Here is a 14,922-nt window from a genome sequence, read left to right on the forward strand (position 1 = left end):
ACATTAACATGGGTGGAGTCAGGAGGATGGTTTTTAGGCAATCAGGAAGGGGGGGAGGGGGTATCAGGGTCATGTTGTTTAACAATAGCTCATGTTGTCGTCAGGCAGATTTGTGATCTTGAGGACTGCATGGAGACACTGTCTGGAACTTTTTGAGAAACCATCTGTTGAATGGCCTTAAGTCAACGTAAGGTTCGGGCATGATTTGTATCTGTAAAAAATGTTGAACTAAGGCTGTGTCGAAGACTTGATTTAAAGGGAGTTGGTCTTCGATTGATGTCAAGGTAGTATTTAACCCTGATGCCATAAACCTTTTTTTCCCCAATGATCCAACTTTATGGACATGAATAAGTGGGCCAGAGCTCATCATCCTCTAATGATGTAATAAGCATTAAAAAAACAAAGCATCCTTCTGCTTTCATGACTGATTAGTACTCATTACCTGATTTCAGTATGTCTTGGTCATTAAAGTTTAGTTGCTAATTATTTGTCAGATTTTGGCTTGAATGTTGGATGTAGGGTTCATAAACATATGTTACAACAATGTCTTATCCCATGAAAACAAAGAAATTGGGCAAACAGTCAAACAATTTAATCTTTTGCTCATAGTGATCTAGTCTGGACAATATTTTCTATAGGGGACTCCATTTTGCTCAAAAGGCAAAAGTTCCCTATAGCCTCTCTTCTCTACTGTAGGCCTATAGTGATTTTACATAATTTTAGAGGGGAGAAGATAATAGATAATGGGTGCTAAATAGAACCTGTCACACAACAAAACACAGCTCCTGGCCCTCTGGTCTTTGTCTGCCCAGCAGGTGTCTTAATTGTGCCTTACAATGGCCACCTGATTGGTAACGATCGAATTTTCCATGATGATCAAAGGAGGATAAAGGGTGTAGGGGGAAACAGCCAGCTGTGTCATGCTTCACCAGTGACAGCAGCACTGTTGTGGACTGAAGTAATACGCAATGCGGTATTCTACGGGGTGGATTATTAATACATTTTATTGTAATGCGCTTTTCAAAAACCCAAAGTCTGCATGTTTTCTGTTTGTTAAAAAATTACTGGCCTCAGACCAGTGCTTAGGGCCCACAACCCCCTACAAAACACTGTCCTGTTTAGAGCATGAATGTAGGCTAATATTGAACCGCGTGGTTCAATTGCAACCAACGGACAGAACTACATAGCGGTGCATTAAAGGAACTGCATGGTCAAACTGACATCTGCATTGGCCGTGCAGCATTTATAGTGATAAGGTCTCTACAGAAGTCTGGGCATTCATACTTCTTGCACTTCGCGGAGCAACGCAGAGCTGTTGTGAAGGAATTTGTTCAGGAAGTGAGTTTGTGTTTATACAGGACCTCCTGCCCCCACATACCGACAACCAATCATGTTAACACGGAGCTATTTTCAGCTCAAGTTTAAAATGGCTCTTAGTGCTGGATTTCTTAAAACGCTACTAATGGGAGATTACATGCACCTGCATGTTAAAACAAACTTGCTTGCAACCCAAAACCAACAAGAATAACCCAGCAGATCAGTTGATTGCATGTCGTTAACGTGTCAAAAGTGTCTGAAAGGCCCTGAAATATCAACCTATTAGAAACATTAAAGATCGCAAGGCTGGAAATGTATATCTAAAATACTTATTGTAAGAATATGAGGTCATATTTCTTACAAAACATTTCATCTTAAATGTCAACATAATAAGAATATAAATTGAGTCACTTAAAATAATTTGTTGAGATTACAATTGAATGAAAACAGATTATATATTAACTCAATGTCGAATGGCTTGATTTAGGTACACACACTGACATGTATTCATATGGAAGCCAGGCTTCCCCAAAGAATGTAACAATATATTTTTTTAAATATTCAATCATTTATCTTTCATCTCTCTGTGTTTCATAATTTTCCTTCAATTTTCCTAGCAAGAGTTTGAATGTATCTCACAGGAGAAAGAATCTGAGCAAGCGAAACAGCGCCCCTCTGTCTCTTTAGGTGTAGGCCATCTATCTGATGCTGTCTGGTCCAAATTATTATGACATTGTTGCCGACCTGTAGCATTGAAGGCAATGGAAGCCAACGAGCATATGGCCTCCCTTTGACAACAAAAAGTATAAAACATTTGCAAATCAGCATTGAGCTAAACTGAACGAGCTGAACTTTGAATGGTGCTTGTGCACCAAAAAAAAAGTGTCAAGGGAAGCCAGCTTGGATTTGAGAGCATATGTCATTGACAAAAAAACTTTAATTGTTGCATCTCATTGTGTTGTTGTCCTCCGGTGGCTAGCAAGCCAACTGACTAAAATTGTCCCTTTCCTAAATTAGCCATGGATGGAGATAGGGATTTGGACTTGTGGTTTTACTTAATTCTCTGTCCTGGCCAATGATTGTAACGGTGATTCTGATCCAACCATTAACTCCCTGGCCTGACAGGATGGAAGTTCAATACAGTGCCTTGCGAAAGTATTCGGCCCCCTTGAACTTTGCGACCTTTTGCCACATTTCAGGCTTCAAACATAAAGATATAAAACTGTATTTTTTTGTGAAGAATCAACAACAAGTGGGACACAATCATGAAGTGGAACGACATTTATCGGATATTTCAAACTTTTTAAGAAAACAAAACTGAAAAATTGGGCGTGCAAAATTATTCAGCCCCATTAAGTTAATACTTTGTAGCGCCACCTTTTGCTGCGATTACAGCTGTAAGTCGCTTGGGGTATGTCTCTATCAGTTTTGCACATCGAGAGACTGACATTTTTTCCCATTCCTCCTTGCAAAACAGCTCGAGCTCAGTGAGGTTGGATGGAGAGCATTTGTGAACAGCAGTTTTCAGTTCTTTCCACAGATTCTCGATTGGATTCAGGTCTGGACTTTGACTTGGCCATTCTAACACCTGGATATGTTTATTTTTGAATCATTCCATTGTAGATTTTGCTTTATGTTTTGGATCATTGTCTTGTTGGAAGACAAATCTCCGTCGCAGTCTCAGGTCTTTTGCAGACTCCATCAGGTTTTCTTCCAGAATGGTCCTGTATTTGGCTCCATCCATCTTCCCATCAATTTGAACCATCTTCCCTGTCCCTGCTGAAGAAAAGCAGGCCCAAACCATGATGCTGCCACCACCATGTTTGACAGTGGGGATGGTGTGTTCAGGGTGATGGCCTGTGTTGCTTTTACGCCAAACATAACGTTTTGCATTGTTGCCAAAAAGTTCAATTTTGGTTTCATCTGACCAGAGCACCTTCTTCCACATGTTTGGTGTGTCTCCCAGGTGGCATGTGGCAAACTTTAAACAACACTTTTTATGGATATCTTTAAGAAATGGCTTTCTTCTTGCCACTCTTCCATAAAGGCCAGATCTGTGCAATATACGACTGATTGTTGTCCTATGGACAGAGTCTCCCACCTCAGCTGTAGATCTCTGCAGTTCATCCAGAGTGATCATGGGCCTCTTGGCTGCATCTCTGATCAGTCTTCTCCTTGTATGAGCTGAAAGTTTAGAGGGACGGCCAGGTCTTGGTAGATTTGCAGTGGTCTGATACTCCTTCCATTTCAAAATATTCACTTGCACAGTGCTCCTTGGGATGTTTAAAGCTTGGGAAATCTTTTTGTATCCAAATCCGGCTTTAAACTTCTTCACAACAGTATCTCGGACCTGCCTGGTGTGTTCCTTGTTCTTCATGATGCTCTCTGCGCTTTTAACGGACCTCTGAGACTATCACAGTGGAGGTGCATTTATACGGAGACTTGATTACACACAGGTGGATTGTATTTATGTATTAGTCATTTAGGTCAACATTGGATCATTCAGAGATCCTCACTGAACTGGAGAGAGTTTGCTGCACTGAAAGTAAAGGGGCTGAATAATTTTGCACGCCCAATTTTTCAGTTTTTGATTTGTTAAAAAAGTTTGAAATATCCGATAAATGTCGTTCCACTTCATGATTATGTCCCACTTGTTGTTGATTCTTCACAAAAAAATACAGTTTTATATCTTTATGTTTGAAGCCTGAAATGTGGCAAAAGGTCGCAAAGTTCAAGGGGGCCGAATACTTTCGCAAGGCACTGTATGTAGCTAGATGTAGAAGGCTAATATTAACTAGCTAACGTTGCCCATGAATGGAAGTTAGGCTAGCGAGCAAGCATTTTAGCCAGGACAACAAAGCTAGGACAACAAAAAATAAAAGCGTGTACTGCATGACAGAGTGATAAACTGTTTCGTCAACATGAAAGAGAGGAGGATGACATTGGCGTTTCTCTCAACATGTTTTTCTACTTGCACAAACTCGTACGCACACACACACGCACACAGAAATCAGACCCATGGACAGCCACATCATATTTAGCTTACGATGATTGGACTAAATTGTTTTTGGTATCTTTTAGTTGTCACTGTATTAGACTAAGCAGAGGTGATTTGATGATCCTGAAATGTTGAAGTTGAAATGGTGCTGGAATAGTGGAGGCAGCTCCTGTTTTCTTTGTGACTTGTGGTAACTCTCTGTGGTTCTAAATCAAGTAGTTCAGTGGTTCGAAAATGTCGGAGGCATTAACTTGCATGACCATGCTATGCTCTAGGTCATGTAACTGTCTGTTACTGTACATGCAATATGCTTTGTGAATTTCACTGTACAGAGGTTGTTTTCCGGTTTTGTGATAAAACAAAGGTGTGGTTGGATTTATACTGCCATTGTGCCTTCTTATTGTCTCGGCCTTTACGCCTGTATATATCACGTTCGCAAGGCATATGTATTAACAGGTTATAGAGCAAACAACGCAATTATCACAACATATGGGTAGGGGGGGCTTGGCTTCCCAAGTGATTTTACTGTTTTTGAGCCTGTTGTTCAGAAAATAATCGGATAGGATCATTCTGATCCAGATGCCACAATATAAAGATCACAGAATCCAGATTTTCAGTGCTTTGGATAGGTCTAAAAATGTTGCTTAGCCAAAAAGACAGCCCAGTTTTTCAAACCTTTTTATCCGGATTCTGTAGTCCTCTTTTTTCTATCCACAATCAGATCAGTAAGGCTATTTTTTGGCTGTTTTTTCACAAAATAATCAGATAAGATCATTCTGATCCAGATGCCACAATATCAAGATTACAGGCTCTGTTAAATATTATAGCTCCTGCTTATCAATGATACAGTAAGTTTATCACTTATACAGTAAGTAATTAGATGCATTTATTTGACACTTATCAATATAACAACTGACCATATGCCTATACTGCAGTCAATTTAACATAATGAACCTTTGGTTTTCAGTTGAAATAACGTTTTCTCCTGACCTTAGTTACATTGAATTATCTTGGTTGTAGTGCCTTTCACATGTCTAAATCCACCCTGAATCCCTCCTTAAAGTGGAATCAAGATAATCCAGATTTTTGGCATCAAAACGATCCTAATCACTAACTTCGAGTTGAATAAAAATGCAAACAAGGCATACAATCCTGATTAAAATTGAGATTTGATGACCAAATCCTTATCTGGAGAATTAGAATCTCATTAGATTTTTTTTTAACCCAATACTAACATTTAATCATATCCAATTGCTGAAATCCAAGTAGATAACTTTTGAAAAACTGCTGCATGATGAATGAAGATAGGCAAGACAAAAGAGTTTGCATGTCACTTGTAACGAAATGTATTTGCATAACTCTAAATACATTTTGTACCCACGAAACCCCATAATGACAAAGCGAAAACAGGTTTAGAAATGTTTGCAAATGTATTACTATTAAAAAACAGAAATACCATATTTACATAAATATTCAGACCCTTTGCTATGAGACTCATAATTGGGTGCAGGTGCATTTGGTTTCCATTGATCATTCTTGAGATGTTTCTACAGCTTGATTGGAGTCCACCTGTGGTAAATTCAATTGATTGGACATGATTTGGAAATGCACACACCTGTCTATATAAGGTTCCATAGTTGACAGTGCATGTCAGAGCAAAAAAAACAAGCCATGAGGTCAAAGGAATTGTCCATAGAGTTCAGAAACAGGATTGTGTTGAGGCACAGATCTGGGGAAATGTCCCAAAAACCTCCTGCAGCATTGAAAATCCCCCAAGAACACAGTGGCCTCCATCATTCTTAAATGGAAGAAGATTGAACCACCAAGACTCTTACTAGAAATGGCCACCTGGCCAGTCTGATCAATCGGGGGAGAAGTGCCTTGATGGTCACTCTGAGAGAGCTCCAGAGTTCCTCTGTGGAGATGGGAGAACCTTCCAGAAGGACAACCATCTCTGCACCACTCCACCAATCAGTCCTTTATAGTAGAGTGGCCAGACAGAAGCCACACCTCAGTAAAGGTCACATGACAGCCCGCTTGGCGTTTGCCAAAAGGCACCTAAAGAACTCTCAGACCATGAGAAACGAGATTCTCTGGTCTGATGAAACCAAGATTGAACTCTTTGGTCTGAATGCCAATCATCACATCTGGAGGAAACCTGGCACCATGCCTATGGTGAAGCATGGTGGTGACAGCATCATGCTGTGGGGAAGTTTTTCAGCGGCAGGGACTGGGAGACCAGTCAGGATCGAGGGAAAGATGAACGGAGCAAAGTACAGAAATATCCTTGATGAAAACCTACTTCAGAGCGCTCAGGACCTCAGACTGGGGCAGAGGTTCACCTTCCAACAGCACAACAACCCTAAGCACACAGCCAAGACAATGCAAGAGTGGCTTCGGGACAAGTCTCTGAATGTTCTTGAGTGGTCCAGCCAGAGCCCGGACTTGAACCCGATCAAACATTTCTGGAGATACCTGAAAATAGCTCCCAATCCAACCTGAACGAGCTCGAGAGGATTTGTAGAGAAGACTGGGAGAAACTCCCCAAATACAGGTGTGCCAAGCTTGCAGCATCATACCCAAGAAGACTTGAGGCTGTAATCACTGCCAAATGTGCTTCAACAAAGTACAGAGTAAATGGTCTGAATACTTATGTAAATGTGATATTTCCATTTTGTATTTTTAATGCATTTGCAAATTCTTCTAAAAAACGGTTTTTGCTTTGTCATTATGGGGTATTGTGTGTGGATTAATGAGGGGGGAAAAAAGAATTGAATCATTTTTAGAATACGGCTGTAACGTAACAAAATGTGGAAAAAATCAAGGGGTCTGAATATTTTCTGAAGGCACTGTATAAATACTTTTAAAAAGTGTTAAATATATTTTTTTAAATCACAATCTCACTGGATAACTAAAATAATTCAAAACACAAATCTATATCGTTCAGAAATCTTCCTCATCAGGAAAACGCAACCCCAGCATTATTCAAGCATGCCTCAAGTAAGCAAATTAAGTTGTCTATTTTTGTTGGAGCATGGCTAACTTGATCTGTTCACAAGATGTCCATAAGCATTATCACTGGTGTCTTTCATTCTAATCACTACCTTTGAGTTTTGAAAATGCAAAAACAACATTTAGGTGAGATTGGAATTCCAAAAATCCTTATCCCTATCCGGAGGATCAAAATCTATTTTTTTTGTTTTGAAAAACCCAATTCTGACATTTAATCCTATCCGATTGGGGAAATCCTAGCAGATAACTTTTTATAAACTGGTCCCTGAAGGGCTAAAATGTCTTGAAAGATTTTGGTTGAAAGCAGGACTAAATGTTAACACTGATAGCTTTAGGGAACGGTAATGCAGTGGCCAATAATGGTGGAAATTGAGATCAGCTGTGCTGGGAATTTTTGTGGAAATTGATGGTTTAACAAGAGAGCAGCTGGCGATAATCTGGTGGCCATTGATGATTGCAATTGACAGAGTATGCCTAACTCCAGTCCTTGAGGGCCAGTGTGACTGTGTCAGTCATGCACAATCTAAAGTACAGAGTAAGGCAGAAATCATTTTTGTTTTAACAAACTATGACACCATGGACAGGGTCAGTGATCTTTTTAAAATTATAACAAAAGTATTTATTTGAGAAGTATGGAAAATAAATGGAGTGAAGAGGAAGAAGAAATGGAAGTAGGTCAAATAGAAATACATGGCACTTGTCTCAGAAATAAAGTAACTATTGGTCACAGAGGTGCACTAGCCAGAAGAATCCAGCATGCTAGCCTAGCATTTTAGCATGCAGACGAAAAATAGTTTTATTAAAAACGAGCATAATCCTTTTCGATTTGTCAGTTGGGATAATGGGATAATTACATTTTCCAAGCCATGTCTCGCGCCAGCTCCACTCTGCTCTGATTGTACTTGCTTTCACAAGTTGAGCTGAAATTTTCACCATATCTTCACATTTAGAGTTCACATGTTAAAACCACCTTTTCACGTGAGGAGAATAACATGTTTTCACCTCACATGTGAATTGCAGTTTCACATGTGAAAATCACATTTTCAGTTTCACATGTAAGACAACTCCACATGTAAAAATCTTACTTTTACATGTGGAATTGCAAGTTCACATGTGGGAGTGAAATATACTTAGTGCTACCAGGCGAGGCATTAAGTGTGTTACTGCTGCAGGCACGCCTCTCTTCTTCATACATTGGTATATGACTGTTGGAAGAAGCCCAGTAAAAAGAACAGAAAAGCTAGCTCTCCGTGTCTCCTTATTTTTTTATCCTGTTTTACCATTTCTATGCATGGTTACATTTTCAAATTCTAGAGATAACATATTTAAGTAAACTGTGATGAGTTTCCTGGTTTATAGATTCATAGTTTTGACCGAGTGAAACGGTTTGGTTCGGTCACGATTTGCATGAGTGTAACCAAGCTAAGTAGCTAGTTATCTAGCTTACTTCTGAATGCAAGTCAATGATAAAAATATGTCATTTCAGATGATTTTAACATTTCTGTTCTAATATTTTTTTTACCCAGTTTTATATTTTAAACGAGTGCTCACGCTAATGATATGGAAGCATTGGAGTCAACATGGGCCAGTATGCATGTCGACACCTTGTAGAGTCCATGCCCCAGCGAAATGAGGCTGTTCTAAGGGCAATATATTGGTGGTGCAATTCAATGTAAGGAAGGTGTTCCTAATGTTTTGTACACTCCGTGTATGTTAAGACAATTTCTTATCTCATGAAACCACACAAATCAGGCAAACATTAGGCAAACATGTTTTTGCTCATAGAGGTCTGCTCAATATTTTCTATAGGGTACTCCTTTTGACTCAAAAGGCAAAAATTCCCTATAGCCTCTCTATTCTACTGTAGGCCTAGTGATTTTACATAATTTTAGAGGGAAGAAGATAATAAAGGGTGCTAACTAGAATCTGGCACACAACAAATCATGGCACCTGGCCCTCTGGTCTTTGTCTGCCTTACAAGGGCCGCCTGATTGGTAACGATCTGATTTTCCATGAAGATCAAAGGAGGATAAAGGGTGTAGTGGGAAACAGCCAGCTGTGTTTTGTGTCATCTGTCAAGATGGGGCTGAGAAGTCATGCTTCACCAGTGACAGCAGCACTGTTGTGGACTAAAGTAACACGGAACGCAGTCACTGTAATCTTGTGTGGGTGGTGAAGTGTTTTACTAAATACAATGTATAGGGAAAAGCCTTACAGAAGCAGACCAACAATCGCAATTTAATTAGTACATAGCTCAACAGCCAATGCAGTCAAACTCGATGGTACTCTGTTTGTTAAATTATTAATACATTTTATTTGTAATGAGCTTTTCAAAAACCCAAAGTCAGCTTGTTTGATGTTTGTTAAAACACATTACTGGCCTCAGACCAGTGCTTAGGGTCCACAACTCCTTACCAAACACTGTCCTGTTTAGAGTGTGAAGTTAAGTTAATATTGAACCCGGTGGATCAATTGCAATCAAAAGGCAGAACTGCATAGCTGCAGATTAGTTCTGGATTTCATTTGCACCTGCAATTTAAGACAAACTTCCTTGCAACCAAAAACTCTAAAGAATAAACCAGTGTGAAACGGATGTGAAACGGCTAGCTTAGTTAGCGGTGCGCGCTAAATAGGTGACAATCGGTGACGTCACTTGCTCTGAGACCTTGAAGTAGTGGTTCCCCTTGCTCTGCAAGGGCCGTGGCTTTTGTGGAGCGATGGGTAACGATGCTTCGTGGGTGACTGTTGTTGATGTGTGCAGAGGGTCCCTGGTTCACGTCTGGGTATGGGCGAGGGGACGGTCTAAAGTTATACTGTTACACCAGCAGATGTAAAATGTGCACTGGGAGTCCGGAAGCAAGTTCAGGAAGTGAACCATTTAATAAATAAGTTCAACATAATACAAAACAAGAAACACAAACAACACACAAACAACACACACACGCATACACACATACACACATACATACATACATACATACATACATACATACATACATACATACATACATACACACATACACACATACATACATACATACATACATACATACATACATACATACATACATACATACATACATACATACATACATACATACATACATACATACATGAGAAACTGAAACAGAAACAATGACGCCTGGGGTAGGAACCAAAGGGAGTGACATATATAGGGCAGGTAATCAAGGAGGTGATGGAGTCCAGGTGAGTGTCATTATGCGCTGATGAGCACAACGATGGTGACAGGTAGACCAGCGCCATAACGAGCAGCCTGGTGACCTTGAGGCCGGAGAGGGAGCACACGTGACAGCAGATCAGTTGATCGCATGTTGTTAATGCGTCAAAGAAAGTCTGATACTCCCGCCCCCAATGAAATATCAACCTATCAGAAACACTAAAAATTGCAAGGCTGGAAATGTACACTACCGTTCAAAAGTTTGTTGTCACTTAGAAATGTCCTTATTTTTGAAATAAGTTTTTGTCCATTAAAATAACATGAAGTTGATCAAAAATACTGTGTAGACATTGTTGTAAATGACTATTGTAGCTGCAAAAGGCAGAATTTTTAAAAGGAATATCTACATAGGTGTACAGAGGCCCATTATCAGCAACCATCACTCCTGTATTCCAATTGCTCAGTTCTGCACCGGGGCCTCCCACTCCTCTTTCTATTCTGGTTAGAGCCAGTTTGCACTGTTCTGTGAAGGGAGTAGTACACAGCGTTGTATGAGATCTTCAGTTTCTTGGCAATTTCTCGCATGGAATAGCCTTCATTTCTCAGAACAAGAATAGACTGATGAGTTTCAGAAGAACGGTCTTTGTTTCTGGCCATTTTGAGCCTGTAATCAAACTCACAAGTGCTGATGCTCCAGATACTCAAGGCCAGTTTTATTGTTTCTTTAATCAGAACAACAGTTTTCAGCTGTGCTAACATAATTGCAAAAGGGTTTTCTAATGATCAATCATCCTTTTAAAATTATAAACTTGGATTAGCTAATGCAACATGCCATTGGAACACAGGAGTGATGGTTGCTGATAATGGGCCTCTGTACACCTACATAGATATCCCTTTAAAAATCTGTCATTTCCCGGTACAATAGTCATTTACAACATTAACAATGTCTACACTGTATTTCTGATCCATTTTATGTTATTTTAATGGAGAAAAAATTTGCTTTTCTTTCAAAAACAAGGACATTTCTAAGTGACCCCAAACTTATGAACGGTAGTGTATCTAAAATACTTAGTGTAAGAATATGGTTATATTTCCCACAAAACAGTTCATCTTAAATGTCAAGATAATTCAAATGAATATAAATTGTGATTTAAAATAACTGGAATTAAAACAGATTATATATTAACTCAATCCCGATTGGCTTGAGTTCGTTACAAATGTTTATTTGTGGACAGTTTTGGGATATTTACTTTTCCCCTTTTGATAAGAAATTACCTAGTGTATTAAGACAAGTTATTGTTAATGAATTACATAAATTGGAAATGAAAAAGTAAGTACACCAACATGAGTTTTCCTTTCATAAAATGTGTAGGGTAAATTGACCATTAGATTTGCAGTGGTAAACTATTAAATATTTCAGTTGTATGGAATGATTATCAAACAGTTATATTGATGCTTAGTCTGGTCAATGAGTATGTTTATTATATACTGAAGATAATTGTGACAGTTAAAAAAAATTAAAAAAATTGTATCAGAATGATACAGATTCTGTGATGATTTTTTGGACGTTTTTGAGCTGTTTTCTTTCCAGAAAAGAATCGGATAGGATCATTCTGATCCAGATGCCACAATATCAAGATCACAGAATCTGGATATTCAGTGCTTTGGATAGGTCTCCACGTGGCTATCTACTGAGCGAGTTAAATTACAACATTTTGTCTCGCCAAAAAGACAGCCCAGTTTTTCTTTTATCTTGATCAGAATTAGCCAGAATATGTAATCATCTTTTCTCTATCCACGATCAGATCAATCTTACTATTTTTAATAATAGGATCATTCTGATCCAGATGCCACAATATCAAGATTACAGGCTCTATTAAAACATATAGAGCTTGCATATCACTTGTAAGTAAGTAGATGTATTTATTTGACACTTCTCAATATAACAACTGACCACATACCTATACTGCAGTTAATTTAACATAATGAACCTTTGGTTTTCAGATGGAAGAATGTTTTTTTTAACCTCCTCACCACGCTAATGATATGTCCTTTGGTTACTTTTAAGGAAATTTGTATCTAACATTAATAGTTACATACTAATTGTTAACCGCTAGCTAGCTTAGTTATAGGCACTAGCTTGGCTGCCATTTCGTCCGAGATAGCTATTTTTTGCTTCTGTTATGTTAACTGTCTATTGTTTTTTCTTACATTTAATACACAGGCCTAAACATGGAATGAATGTAAACAGATGTAAATAGATACTTTTCTACAAAGATATAATTTTGAATTGAACAGTCAATATTGTAATGAAACAGGCAGGGAGCAGGCCTCAAACCCTTCCAGGGTCGTTACAATATTCTGAGATTGAGAGAAATTGACAATAAATATAAATTGGAAGAGAAACCCAGTAAAAATTAACTCTACGTGTCTCTTTATTTATCCTGTTTAACATGTTAAAATGTACATACAAATTTGAAAATGCACATGTGAAAGTGTAGCGGACATGAGACGGTCACAGTTGCTCATGGTCACATGATAAGGTAGCCCCTCATGCAACTTCAAAATCATTGTTGGCCCTCTTGGTCTAATGGCCAAAACATATCCTTTAAGGCTTTAAAAGTGTTCTTACACTATATATTTTTTAAAATATTTTTATTTATTTAACCTTTATAGCAAGTCAGTTAAGAACACATTTTTACTTGCACTATGACTTTGACCCTATGACTTTGAACATTCAAATCAACTGGAATTTTTTTTTGATGTGTAATAATGTGATTGTGTATGTGATTGACTCTAAATTCAGTAATGAGAGAAAATTGATAGGGGTACTCACAGTGCTTGGAGGGGAAACATTCAATGTGCCAGTGGATGAGACAACATGAGACGTTGTGGCTTCAGTTCATGTCAGGAGAAAGTTGACAATGGTAGTGGAGTGGAGCAGTCATCACCTCTTAATCAGGGAACATGAGGGGACTTAGGATGTAAATACAAATAGCAGATACATTCCATTACAGCTGCGCCATTGTAGGTTTGGACAAAGAGTTTCTCTATGAAGTTAAACTCAGACATCTCAAAATTCATAAAGTCAAACACAGACTGCACATCTCGCCCACTTGACACTTCAAGGTGGCCCAAGAAACATTCCTGAATAAAGCTCTGATCATTCCACATACCTGACGATAACTGACAATTACAAGCAGACTGGTGGCACCATAGGCCCCAGAGCGGTGGGGCAATATTTACCCCTTGGGGTCTGGAGTTTTTCCTTATATGTTAACCTAACTAGGAAACCACTGGATCCTGTAAGGTATGACAGTGATTAATCAGTTGTAAAAAAGGTTTTATATGGCCTATGATGGGACCAGTTTTCCTAATCAAGTTTAAAAAATCTCCTGAAAAAAACTCCTGGCCCTGGGGGGATGAAAACCCTGTCAAACTGCAGCTACCTTATATTTGTTCATATACATGATATTTAGACTAGATTAGGAGGGGGATTTCCTCTACCCAGATACATAGACAACAACTGATAGACAATAGAACTCAGAGGGTTGAGGTTGCTTTATGCATGTTTGCATCATGCAGGCCTATGCAACTATAGGCCTTGTAAAAAAATGACTCACATCTGCCATCTTTATTATGTCGATGATTAATTCCAGGTAATCATTTTGGATTAAAAAGGATAGGATCACGTGAACAATAGGGCCTGACCTATAGCATATCATAATCACATCAATAAATTGGTCATAACAAACTCTGAACACCATAACACGTGACAGCATAATGGATGCAGAGGACATGACAAATAAACTCTAAATTCGTTTACTGGTTTCTCAGGAGGGAAAGGGGAAGTCCGATATGTGTAAGACTTTTGACTTAGTTGTGGAAGTTTACAATCCCCCCAAATTGGACCATTTGGAACAGTTTAAATGACATGAAATAAAGTATACCAGAAAAGTGGACCAGAGAATCTGTTCTAACGAAAAAATATTGTAAAGCCTTTATTAATGCAAAGACTAAAAACTGTTGCATGCATTCGTGAATTAAATTGCCGGCAGTTTATTTATTGTTTAGGCTAATTATTCAAGGCTCCCTTTGTTATTTAATTTAAAAAAATGCTTGATGGCATTTCAAAGCACGGATGAGGAATGAATTAATGATGTATTTATTTATTGACACAGTATCCTATAGGCTACATTGAAATATAGGCCTAAGTTACGGTAGAAAGACAGCTAAACAGGACGCAGTCTTAGGCCTACAGCTCGATGTTGGTTATACAAGGCTGCTATACTAAGCATACTAATGACAATGACATGAGTTATTATAATGATGATCATAATAATAATAATAGTAATATTAACAATAAGAAAAATGAGGGTGTAGGAGCGAGAAATTGCTTTATCCAACATGTTGCAGT

Source organism: Oncorhynchus kisutch, linkage group LG12 (genome assembly GCF_002021735.2).
Source record: "Oncorhynchus kisutch isolate 150728-3 linkage group LG12, Okis_V2, whole genome shotgun sequence".
Taxonomy (NCBI): domain Eukaryota; kingdom Metazoa; phylum Chordata; class Actinopteri; order Salmoniformes; family Salmonidae; genus Oncorhynchus; species Oncorhynchus kisutch.